Raw genomic sequence first — 12,927 nt, forward strand, 5'->3', positions numbered from 1 at the left:
CAGGTAAGTAGGTTTAAACACAATTGATGCACTAAATTAGGGATTGAAGCAGGCAGCGCCCCTCCAAGCTATAATAAATTGCCGCACTACCATAAATGTAAATTCAATTTGGGCAAGGGAAGGGAAAGGAGGGAAGCTTGCTGTCTGCTCTCCTGCAGACGGGACACGCGGCGCACGCAGGTCTCTGCGCCCGGAGGCCTCTGACATTCACAGCTCCCCTCCGCTGCCCCATCGCACGCCACCGCCCTGATCGAATTTTCCTGGGCGCTGATGAGGTTAGGCAGCATCTGACTCAGGCTGGCCACCAGGACCCGACGCGGCGCGCGAAGCGGGGAGGGAGGTCGGACGCGCAGGGGAAGAGGCTCCCGCGGGCGGGCAGACCGCCGGGGATGCCGGGGCCCCTGCCTGCCCTGCCCAACGCTGGCTGCCGTTTCCCTCTCTGGGCAGACCCACCTCTGGTCTCCTTCGCAGACTAAAAGGCTTTTTTCGTTGGGGTTATATAGCGGGAACTACTCAATATAAGTTCCAGGATCGAGAGAATTGTTCATTGTCCTTTCGAGAGAGGATCGCTTTGCTCAGTTCTGTTCCCGTAGCAAGTCAGAGGGGGTCTGCAGGCTTCGAGCTGCCTTTGCGGCGCCCTGGGCAGGCTTTGGGGTACTGGCGTTGCAAATCTGAGCTGACTTTTGCCTGATGGAGGCATGGGTGAGGACTTCAAAGCGTCTCTCGGTGATACCTTGCCGGGCCACGATTCGGGGTGGTTAGCTCTCAGCCCCAGCGTTTTGCAGCGGGACTGCAAGACAGCGGCTGCACGTGGCTGGAGCAACTGCTGTTTAATCCGCAAGCGGGGTGGGTGCTAACTGCAGTGGGACGCTCGGAGGAGACCATGGCTCCACCAGGTGCAGGTGGGCAGTGTTTCCTCCTGCTTGAGCATCAGTTTCTGTCTTAGCCTTGTTAAACCAGTGCGGTTCCCAGCTTCTTGTTTTCTCCTAACCTATTTCACTCTTTTGTCTTGCTCAGGGCCAAGTTTTCTCTCGTGTACGCTGAGTACTGCCTCTGCCACCCCCTGCGAGGACAGAGTCGGGATGCAACCCAGCCCCGGCCTTGCGGGCGGACCTCCCCGCTGCCGCTGGAGGAGCTTCCCCTAATCGGTGGCAGACTTGGCGCTTGGCCACCCTGCACGGCTCGGTCCCACTGCTCCCGCAGCGGAGGCGAGGGCTGAAGTGCACGAGGAAGGCTGAGCACCTCCTGTCTCTTCCACCTTTCCTCTTGAGCCGGCCTGTCGTGCACCCTGCGGCTCTCCTGCGGCACGAGAGGAAGGTGCATGGGCTGTAGCAAGCACCGTAGCACGGTGAGTTGGTTTTGCAAGAGCTGGGAAGAGGCCAGAGTTTTGGGAAGCATCATTTGGTCACTGTTCCTCGGGCGGCGCTGCCTCACCAGGCGCTCGCGCCCGGGGGGCCAGCACGACACCTCTCCGACAGGCTGCTCGCGCAGCTCAGCATCCTCGAGACATTCCCTCCCCAGGGCTCCCTCCCGACTCCTGCTGCAGCTTAGCTACCTAATGAAATCCTACTTCGCTGTGCATGCTATATTAGGGTTACCATGGATATGGTACAACAAACACGGGGCTGTGGCTTTGTTATATAAACAGGAGAGATTGCCACAAATACCCAAAATATCTGAAAAGGACGGGAAGAGACTAAAGCGTGCTTTGGGTTTGTTTATAAAACCACGGAAGGGTTGTGCGATCAAGTGGATAGCTCCAGTGGGAGATGGGAGAGATTTGCGTTAGGTCTGAGATGTGGCGTGCAGTGAAGTGGTGGCCTCAGCTCATCGCAGCAGAGTGCAGGCCAACATCTCCCCTCCGCTGCACAGCCACCTCTCGAGGGAGGGAGGGATCCTGAGGTGCAAGTGTTTGATACGGCTCAGAGACATGAGCTTGGGTCTCGCGGGCAGGGAGACTTCTCCTGAGTTGGCTGTGCCTGCACGAGCGGTGGCTGCTTGGCGGCTCCCTGCCTGCTCAGGTCTCTGCCCGCTGGCCAGCCAGCGCCGCAGGGCTGCCAAATGCGTGGGACATCAGAGACGCCGGGGAGGGGAAACAGCCGAGGGACTGGGGTTTGCTTGGCACAGACAGTGGGGGCTAAAAGCACTGCTTGAGCTTGTTGGGCGGGTTATACGGCTCTGAGCAAAGCCCTTCGGCTTGAACTTAGGGTCTAAGGAAGTGAATAAGACTTAAAGATGCATTTAAGTGTTTATTGCAGCAGTTCATGAAATCAAGCCCTACTGTGATCCTACTGTGAGGTCTGTGTTGGGGAAGGGTGTTACTGCTCTCTGACTCCTCAGACTATGTCCTGGTATTGCCTTTCAACCCCCAAACGCATGCACAACCTGGGCTGGCCTGAGGGTCACACATTTACCTCCCATGCAAGCATTTGAAAACCCAGTAGCTCCTGGTGACTGTCTCCAATCTTCAAGAACTTTTTAAAACGATCAAAAAAGTGATGCTGGCTAGGCTGTTTATTGAACCTACTCATGCCCAAGAGCTGCGCTCTCTGCAGCTCAAGGCACAAACTGCATCTTTCTGTAGTCAAATACATCTAACCTGAACTTTGTGTGGATCTTGGCCCTACCCTACTTCTGCCGTATGTGAAGGGATCCTGCAGCCTGCAGTTAGCAGGGGCCAGGACTGGTGATGTGGTGGGGACATACAGTTATCTGCTCTCCCATAACTGCCCACACCTGAGCCTGCTCAGGCAGAGCCAGCCAGCTAGCGTTGTGCCATCTCAGGTACAGAAAGTCCTTTGTACTTGAGTTTGAGGACTCATGTAATTTAAAGAAGAAACTGCTCTAGAAATGGAGGTGGGATGTAAGGGAGATGGAAACATCAGAGTGGCTAAAATTGTATTGCACTCCCACTCCCCTGCCAATAAAAATACCATAAATAAAGTGGCTTTGCAATAACCATCTCCACGCATTGTAACACAGATTCACGTGTCCCTGCAAAAGATGCTCCATGCAGGATAAACCCTGCTCTAGCCTCATTCTGCTGGAGAGGCACAAAAGACTTGCCCCAGTCCTACCACCATGTTGATTCTTCCTGTCTTTCCCCTGCAGATGCTATCACCAAGCCCCTAGTCAGTCCCACCAGTGCCTTATTTCTCCTATCTTCCTTGCTCCTCTGTGGGTGACCTCCTCACAGTGACATTGCTGCTTCTGCTCCCTCATGGCCTTCCAGATGCCTTTCACTTCGGGGCACTCACTCACCCATTTGTTTTCTCTCCCGTCACTCTGCCTCTTAGTTCTAGTAGATATCTTTCCATGCTTCATTACCTAGTCTGTGGTGGAGAATGTGAAATTCAGAAAGATCTACTTTATCATTTAAAAACATACCAAAGCCAGCTTTTACTCTTCAGGCATACAACACGCTGCATTTCCCTTCTGCGTTACCTGTCATCCCCAATTTTGCAGGCCCTGTCTTAACATTCATGAATCAATCCCTCACATCACAGGAGAGGTGGGGAAATGTTCTTTGATTTGACAGAAAACAACAGCAAAAGGAGCTGGAATTCTCCGTGAGCGTGAGTCCAGGGGAAGGTCTGTCTGCCGTGGGAGTTCGCATGGGCGGAGGTGGATGCCGAGCCCTTCTGTGTGGTCTCTGCACCACAGTTTTGTTTCACCAGAAGCATTACAGGGCCTGATACCAGCCTTTCTTGTTGCTTTTTCTGTAGCCATTGTTTTCTGGCACTAAGTTGCTTCCTGAAGATTACATAGCAAGCCAGCATCAGCATCAAGAAGAGCCAAGCCGGACGAAGATACTGGAGCAAAAGAGCCCAAGGAGTTTGCAGGTGGAGCTTTATCAGCATACCAAAAGGGTTGATGTACTGAACGACAGAGGTTGCAGGCCTAGATCTGCCTTGTACGCTTGATGTCTCTAGCAGGTAAGATAGTAGAAGATATAATAAAAGATAGAAAGAGTGGATAAATATAATGTACTTCACAAAACTCTGCACGGCTCTGGTACGGGGAAGTCCTGTCCTACAAACCTCTTGACATCCTTTGAAGGGGTCATTAAGCTGGAAGGAGAAGGTGTTTCCCATAGATACTGTCTCTTTGGCTTTCCAAAGGCTGTGATAGAAGACTCTGCCCTATTGCCACCATGGCCTGGCTACCAGCGAAAGCTGGATTATTCCCCCAGCTCCTCCCATGGCCTTTCAAGCCAGCAGCCCCCAGTATTCCTGCACCCATTGCCTCTGGGGCAAGGACTGTCCTGCATAAAGGGGCATGAGGGAATTTGTGGTGAGCATCCTTAAATTCTCCTCTCCGCCCCCATCTCATGCTAAGCCCTTCCTTTTGTCGGCACTGCCAACTGAAGAAACGGCTGGGCAGGATCACATTACAGCAAGTTAAATATGTCATGTTGTGCACAGAGGCACGAGTTGATGGGTGCAATGCAGCATGATGTGCCAGGCAACGCATACCACAGAGCAGCTTTTAAAGGCTTGTTCCCTTAGAGCACCTCTGACCCGTGTCGTACTCTTTGAGGCTGATGTTACTCAGAGAGCCTTGGCTTATGTTGTCGGTTACAGGCAGGGGCAGTTTAGCACAGCGAGTGTGAGGCATGACAGCTTGTGGAACTATGTAACTCATCAGTTCAGGTTAAAAGACTTACTTAAGAGGCATTTTTTATTTGTTGTTGCTTTGTTAACTTTTTTAAACTGACCCATCCCTCGGCACTTTGAGGTCTTCACCTCGAAGGATAGAGAGCTCTCAGACAGAGTAACACACGTCTGGCCTCAGCAGACCTGGTCCCAAAGCATTTTCAGCTCCGCAGGTGCCTGAACCAACGTTGTAAACCACAGCAGTGGCTAGCAATAGGTGCAGCAGTGGCGACAAGCTGGGGCATGGTTAGGTCTGGGGTCGTTAGGAGGGCTACATTATAAGCCCAGCAGTTCCTACATTGCTGGCTCTGGTTTTGGGTGATTAAAGCAGAGGGGAGCATAAACCTGAGAATCAGACTGCTGTTTTCACCTAAACAAAACATTTGCCTTGTAAATGCAGCGAGGATTCCTAAGATGCTGAGAGCTCGTGTTCATGTCCCAATAAGAGGAGGATGACATTGTGGAGAATTACGAAGCTGCCTTCATGAATACTTGGGATGGGCTTGGAGATTGTCCGAGAGGAGGTGTACTACCTAATCATGGGCAAGAGCAAAGTGCCAGGCAGGTTCATGAAGGCTGGGCAGCTGATCTCAGTAGCAGGAGGTGAGCCTTGTTCGGTGGTTAAAGTTGCACACACAGGCGCCTACTTACTGCTCAAGAGCTTAAAACAAAAACAAATGCCACAGAACAGCAATAGAGAAGGCCCTGCCCTTAGGAATGGGGGGGGGGGGGGGGAAAAAGGTCAGTATTTGGCAAGCTTCTGCAAGGTCGCATTGACACTGTACCTGGCCACTGCATCTACACCCAGCTTGCAGCTGTATTTTCTGTTGTGATCCGTGGAACATGTATGGGCTGTGCTGGTAAAATGTGTGTGGGTAGTTTATTAGAGCGCTAACTCTGTGTTTTCATGTTGGAGATCTGCAGCCCAATTCTGAGGAACTGGCAGAGGCTGCGTGATCCTTTAGTAACATTAAGCGTCCTCTGCTAAAAATTAGCTCTGTTTCGGATGTATGTGTGTTTTCTTGTATCCGCGAGAGGCCATCTGCTTGATTTGTATTGTGTCCACTGAACAACTGCAATTGCTGAAAAAGGCTTGAATCTAGAACTGGCACCATCATCTCCACTGAGCTGCTGTGGAAGCCAGGCTGGTGGAGCACTAGAAATAAATAAGGAAAACCGAGAAGTGTTTCAATAGCTCATTGCTCCCAGCAATGTACAGATTTGGTTGTGGTTTGTGGTCACATAGCCTATAGGTCAGGTGGCATCTTACTTCTGAAGGAAGATGTCACTCGGGGCATGATAAGTAGATGGGAACCTGCTCTTCCCTGGTGGCAGAGCATTATGAGTTGCTCTCTGGAGATGGAGCTGCCTGAAGGTGGGAAAAAGGCCTAGAGAGTGGAGAGCTGGGTTTCATCTTCTCCATCTACCACATTCGCCCTGTGTAACCTTGGACAAGTCCCCTCTGCCTTAGCTCCCCAGTGGTAAAACAAGGATAACAAGAATTGCTCTAGCTCTACAGGGATGCTGGTTCCAGCACTGCAAGGCACTTGGGTGCTAAATGAGGGGAAGATCGTACAATATTGCCAGGCAGTTTGGTCCCAAGTTCGGAGGGAGGTGTGAGAAAAGCAAGAATTTGTGGCTGCAGGAATGCTGCTTGAACCTGTGAACTTACGGAAGCAGTTAACACTGTGAGCAACCCATTGGTGGTGTCAGAGGAAAACAGTTGATTATAATCTGAAAACTTTGCGTAAAACCCACAAATGATTTGGCTTCTGGCTGCTTCTGGTCTGTTTATCTCACAAACTTGGCAGACACAGGATACTTTCCAAATGGCAAGGAGGTTAGGTAAAAGGTAGAGCTGGCCAGTTGCCAGCTCTCAGGGTTATCAACTGGCTCCCATACTGCAGATACTGGATTAGCATTTTTATCCTGTAAAAATTTATATTGTAAGGTCTATGGGACTGCGGCTTTCTTCGCACTCTGTGTTCGTACAGCACCTAGCACAATGGGCTCTTGCTCCCAGCGGAGGTCTTGCATGCTGCTGCAGTATGGAAATATATTATAAAACCTTTGTCGCCGTCATAACTGATCTTCACAGATTTGCTCTGAGAGTAAGCGGACATGGTGTTAAGAGTTCTGGAAAATATATTGCTCAAGGTAGCCCAAATAGTTGCAAAGCCCTTGTTATAACATTGGTTTTCCTTGCGTCTATCTTGCGCTCAGATTAGTGGAGAATTGCTTTGACACGTTCATTAGAAAAGCAGCTTAGGAAGCAAGGAGCCTGTTTATTTTAATACAGGAATACCGACATTGACGCTAAAATGAATGACCCAAACAGAGAACCTCTAACTCTATCTATCTTCCACATTTCTGAACAAAGATACAATGATAAATTGCTAGACAAAGATATTTGACCCACAAAAGTAATAAAAAGCTAAAATTGTATTTTCTTGGCATAGCCTTTCAATATTTTTTTCCTATAGGCCAAGCAACCTTCAAGTGAAACTGAACAGGAGGCACGATGCAGTCATTTCAGTGCTGACCGATAGAGTCTATAATAATTAAAAAATAATAGTCTTAAGTAGACCCTCTAAAGATAAACTATTTCTTGTTCCCTTTCTTTCATTTCTTGTCAACAGACCGGATGGCTTGCCTTTCAGATCTCCGCGCAGGCGTTTGAACTGAGTGCAAAGTGTGCTGAAATTACTGGCAGTAATTAGTTTATTTAGGGAGCAATTAATTAAATGCGACTGTTTCCCTCTCTATAGATTAAAAGAGTGCTATAAGTGATATCATCTTAAAAAGAGCAGATGTGCTATAAAAGGACCAGAGACCAATTATTTTCATCAGTCAACAAAGGCAGAACAAGTATTCCTGGGCTAAAACTGCAGAAGGGAAATATTAAGTTAGATATTAGGAATAACTTGGGAACCGAAAGTGCAGGTGTGGCAATGGAAATTAAAGCTGCTGGGAGAAAGTCAAGCTTCCCTATAGACGGAGACGCTCCAGCTTGAACGCGCTCGTCCTCCCAGCGTAATTGCGGCGAGGCTGGAAGGTGGCAGTGGCCTTCAGGAGGGGGCTTGACAGCTTTCCCGCAGCCTGGGTGACTCAGCAGCTGATGGCACAGGGTGCAATTAAGCAGGGCTGTCGGGGCCTCCTGCGAAACGCGGAGCCTCCTCCGTTCCCGAGGGAGCCGAAGGCGCTGAGCCGCTCTCCCCCAGTGCCTGGGGACGAGCGGCCACCAGGCCTGAGGGAACGCAGTGGGAAGCTGGGGCAGTTCTTGCTTTCTTGTTACACCAGCTCGGGGGAGGAAGGGGGACGACATCCACGTGTGTGGCGCGGATGAAATCTTGCCAGTCATCACTGCTGGTGCTGCTGAGCGTGCTATGCCCAGAGCTTTGGATGCTTCTTCTCAGCATCCAAAGACATGCCGAAGAGAGCGCCCGGAGCGGGAGGAAGGCCCAGATGCGAGGGGAGGGCAGGTCGGCAGGATGGAGGATGCTGGTGAAGCGATGAGGACCAGGGGAACGGGAGCCAGTTGGGCTTGGTTTACCAGCCACCGGCACCAGAAGTCTTCCAAAGAGGACACTATTCAGAGAGAGCTGTAGACCAGTACTTTCAAAGAGACAGGATTTCCCTTGGTAGCTCTGATTATATTGGAATGAGCCCGGATGTGGGAAAAGGAGAGACGCTCCCTTCCCTGGGGTGGCTGTCACCGAAACTAGATAGCAAAAAACGGGGCGCAGCTGCTGACAAATGGTGCACAGGAGAAAGCCCCCTAAAATATCAAGCGCCGTGGGATCCTTGTGGAGCTACATAGCAGGGATTTGGGGTTTCGCCTCGGTTTCCTCGTGGCCCCTTGCAAACCCTACGTGGGGTAGGATGCTTTCCCCGCACCAGCACGCGGGAGGAAGGCTCCCTTGGCCGAACTGACGCGGCCGTCGCTCCTCCGCGCACCGGGCGGGAGGGAGAGCAGGGCCGTCTCCCGCCGCCGGGCTGGCGCCACCTCGGCGGCCTCCAGGCTCGTTTCAGCCACGCGGAGAGCAGCCGGGGCCTGGGCGTGCGGGGACAGCTCGGCTCTGCCCGTGCAGAAAGGTGGGGTGAGCCAGCGCCATGTGGGGGGTGACCCAGCTCTGTGTGGGGACGCCCAGCTCCATGGGGACACCCAGCTCCGTGTGTGGGATACCCCAGATTTGTGTGTAGGGTGCTCCAGCTGCATGTGTGGGGTGTCCTGGCTCGGTGTGGGGACAGCCTGGCTCAGTGTGGGGTGTCCTGGCTCGGTGTGGGGTGCCCCGGCTCTTTGTGGGGTGCCCCAGCTCCATGCATGGGGACAGCCTGGCTCTTTGTGGGGTGCCCCAGCTCCGTGCGTGGGGACAGCTTGGCTCAGTGGGGGGTGCCCCAGCTCCATGTGTGGGGTGCCCTGGCTCCTTGTGGGGTGCCCCAGCTCCATGCATGGGGACAGCCTGGCTCGGTGTGGGGTGCCCCAGCTCCATGTGGGGTGCCCCGGCTCCGTGTGTGGGGACAGCCTGGCTCGGTGTGGGGTGTCCTGGCTCGGTGTGGGGTGCCCCGGCTCGGTGTGGGGTGCCCCGGCTCCGTGCATGGGGACAGCCTGGCTCGGTGTGGGGTGTCCTGGCTCGGTGTGGGGTGCCCCAGCTCCATGCATGGGGACAGCCTGGCTCGGTGTGGGGTGCTCCGGCTCGGTGTGGGGTGCCCCAGCTCAGTGCGTGGGGACAGCCTGGCTCGGTGTGGGGTGTCCTGGCTCGGTGTGGGGTGCCCCGGCTCGGTGTGGGGTGCCCCGGCTCCGTGCGTGGGGACAGCCTGGCTCGGTGTGGGGTGCCCCGGCTCGGTGGTGGGTGCCCCAGCTCGGTGTGGGGTGCCCCCGCTCGCCCCACGGGGCCGCCGGCGCGGTGCCAGCGCAGCTCGCCGCTCCGCCCCGGCGCGGCCGCCCGCAGCCGCGAGCCCCGAGCGGGGCCCGGCCCGGGACAGCGCCGCTGGCGCCCCCCCCGCGGCGGCGCGGCGGGGGGCGGCGGGGGCGGCGGGCGCTGCGGCACGCGCCGCGGCCCGTGTGCAGCCCCGGCGCGCGGGGCTGGGGGGCGCCGCGCCGCCCCGCCGTCATTGGCGGCACCGGCGGCGCCGGGGCGCGGGGCGGGGAGCGGAGCGGAGCGGAGCGGAGCGCGCTCCCCCGCAAAACCGCGGCTGCCGGGACCGGCCATGTGCCGCCAGGGTGTTCGCTCCCGTCTCGCTTGCTCTGCACGGTAAATCGGTTTCTTTTTCTTCTTTTTTTTTTTTTTTAATTTCTTTATTTAATTTATTATTTTTTTTTTTAATCATTATTTTTATTTTTGCATTGATGCTCTCCGAGCTGGTGACTTTGGCAGACGCGGTCCTCACCTGAGCGATCAAGGCACAATTCCCATGTTTGCAGGTAAGAGGGACGGGGAGGACGAGCGGGGCGCGGAGCTCCGCTGCGTGCGCAGGGACCTCCCCTGCCTTTGCCGGGGTCCTTCTGCTCCCGGCCGGGCCGCGTCCCTGGCAGCGCCGGGGTCTCTTGCAGCTCTTTTTCTCCTCCTCACTTCTCTTCTCCCTCCTCCTGGCGCATCCTAAACCGCACTTGCTTCTCTTGCTTTTCAAAGCAGCGGTGGGGTTGCTGCTCCTGCAGCCCGGCAGCCAAGCCGCGGGTCCGCGGGGAACGTCTGCGGAGAGAAAAGCAGGCAGAGGACTCGCCTCGCCGTGACAGTTGTGGCTAGGAAGGGGTTTGGAGCGGGGGAGATGGAGCAAAGAGGGACCTGGAGAATTGCACAGCATCTGCTCCCCTGTCACGGGGGGACCGGTCGAGCCCCAGCACCTAGGGCTAGGATGAAAAATAGCTCCCGGCTTGGTTTTCCTGGGTCTTGCAGTGTCTTTAGATTCAAAGCCATATATGAGAAGGGAGGCATTAAAGCATCTCTCGGGGTTGTGGTGGGAAGCCTCCCCCTGCGCCACACTGTGCCCTGCCTGGGTGCGCAGGTCGTGTCCTTCCCTCCTCGGGGACGGCTTGTCCTCCTTCGTGCGCTTGGCCTGGGTTCAAAACTGGCCGCTCGTGGTGGCCTGCGTGCACATCTCACCTGGAGCCCAGGGTTTGCACACGGGCATTGCTCAGTGCATTAAAGCTAGTCTGCAAGTGGTGCCGGGGGGGGGGGGGGGGGTGTCTGCATGAGGGAGAGAGGAAGCTCCCAAGCGAAGATGGCTTTTCATTTCCCCATACTGAGTGGTTTCAGACAGGATTATTTATGTTTGACATAACAGATCACCCAGCTCGGAAGGTAGTGGGGGTGTGCTCATACTCATTAAGGTAGGCAGTTTTCTGACACAGTAAATTAAAGGTAAGAGAAGACTGTGCTTGGAGGTTCAACAGATTGTCTTTTAGCCTAAAAAGAGCAATGAGATCAGCCTAAAACTTAACTGGTAAAATGAAAACCTAAGTCATCCATGATTGATGCCTGTCATTTTAGGAAAGCTGGCTGGTATCCCAATGTGTGAAGAGTGCAGACAGTTCTCCCGCTTGACCTCATTTGAGCAATAGTGCCCTGTGTGATTGGGTTTTTTTCAGTCATTGTATCATCCCTTCACTGTGTAAGCATCTAAAATATAATGCTGTTAAGGGACAACAGTTTATGTACATTGTTCATAAACTAAAGGCGTGAGCTATCCAAACACCTGCATTTAGGCACTTGCACCATTGTGATGGCATGTGAACAAAGAAAGGTTCTTTGCAACCCTTTATGGTTGTTTTTCTTCTTTTCTGAAATAGGCAGAAAGATGCATTAAAGTTGTCACTTGGTGAAAAGACAACTCAAACACCTTAAAGACTGTGCAGCTGTAATTAAACCTGTAACCTCCTTCCTCTGCACGCTACGATTTCTGTGCAGAACAATGACAAGAACTCGTAGGGACTGCTGCTGGCGCTCAAAAGATATAAAGAACTTCAACAAAATCCCCCCTAAAGTGACTGACAGTGATTTATCGCCCCTCCGTACAATGGTTCTCACTTAGGAAAAATATGGCGATGTGAGGGGAAAGAAAGGAAACAGCCACTCTGCGCTTGTTCCTTTCTGTTTCCTTGTCAGTGAGTGCAGATTACAAATACAGGTAGTTCTGAAATGCGTGTGCCTACTTGAGCACAAAAGAGTCGCAGAACGTTAACAGCGCCGTGTTTATTAACTGCAGCTCAGTCGTGTTTCTGTTTGCATTCCAGCAAAGCCTTGCAGATAGTTCCAGTTGTCAAGTCTCATCCTGATCCTTCTCCATGGTAGTTGCAACACTCTCCAAACCCTCATATAGGTGATACGAGAGCCTAGTCTGAAGGTTTCGCCTCACAGACTTAAAATCCAAGGAGAACATTATCGGAAGTGGCTAAGTAGCAGGGGACCCGCTCATTTTCAATGACATGTTGGCTCAAGTCTTTTTAAGTGCATTCCCATGTCTAAAGATGAAGAACAACCTACCAGCCCTACAGGAACCTCCTGAGGCTTCTTTGAAAATTCTGCTGGGGGCCAGATCCACAGAGGTATTTGGGTGCTCAATGCCCTTGGGTGCTTGCGCACAGCCAGGGAGCTTAGCTCCATCCTTGCAGCCTAAAGACGTTTGTGACAGTGACCCTCAGGCCCGCCAGGATATGTCCTCAGTTCCCAGAGGTTAGTTTGGCGAGGAGCTTTGCAGTTGACCAAAGCTGTATGGTATTTACATAACTGAGCAGGTACCAACCTCTGAGCTTTTCATTTGGCTGTACAGTGCCTAAGCGTACTAGTGTCATAAGAAACAGTCCTAACTCGGCACCTCCTCACATGTCACATTGTGGTACCTGGCCGTCGTGTTGTCAAGGGGGTCAGGATATGGCCAGTGAAGAAGGGTTTGTTGCTGGCAGGGCTCCTGCAGACGTGGCTTGTGATGCAACTTTTTAACGCGTAAGAAGAGCAGGGAAGGAGTGGAGGAGAGGTGGCAGGTGTGGGTTGAACTTGCAGCTAGTTCCCATTCTGCTTTACACTTCTTCTCATGTCATTGTCTGTTATCTCCTTTTCTCCTCATGATGTAGTTTATTACAGGATTTATTTACCTTTTCACTGAGAAAAAAACATATATTCAAACACCACAGCTTGGCAGAGAGACTAAAAATATGTTGGGTGATGCAGCCTGACTTCCTTCAGACCTTCCAGTTGCATTCAGGTCACGGCTGAGACCTTGGTGCTGAGACAGAGCAGCCTGGAGAAGGCCCGACATTAGGACCCTCTGGGCC

At 53.1% G+C, this 12,927-nt stretch overlaps 1 protein-coding gene across 3 annotated transcripts in view; it reads left to right on the top strand.

Moving 5' to 3' along the window:
- The first annotated feature begins 976 nt into the window (after nucleotides 1-976).
- The window catches only part of FAM163B (family with sequence similarity 163 member B), a 33,889-nt gene continuing 21,938 nt past the window's right edge, over nucleotides 977-12,927 (top strand). Inside the window, exons 1-2 of one of the 3 annotated variants that reach the window (XM_068914836.1) lie at nucleotides 977-1,348; nucleotides 3,726-3,935. The gene's annotated coding sequence lies outside the window, so the exon portion shown is untranslated. Of the gene's footprint in view, nucleotides 1,349-3,725; nucleotides 3,936-9,785; nucleotides 9,911-10,017; nucleotides 10,081-12,927 lie in introns of those variants that run through there. The other 2 variants (XM_068914834.1, XM_068914835.1) reach the window with 2 other exon arrangements.

This window comes from Struthio camelus, chromosome 20 (genome assembly GCF_040807025.1).
Source record: "Struthio camelus isolate bStrCam1 chromosome 20, bStrCam1.hap1, whole genome shotgun sequence".
NCBI lineage: Eukaryota > Metazoa > Chordata > Aves > Struthioniformes > Struthionidae > Struthio > Struthio camelus.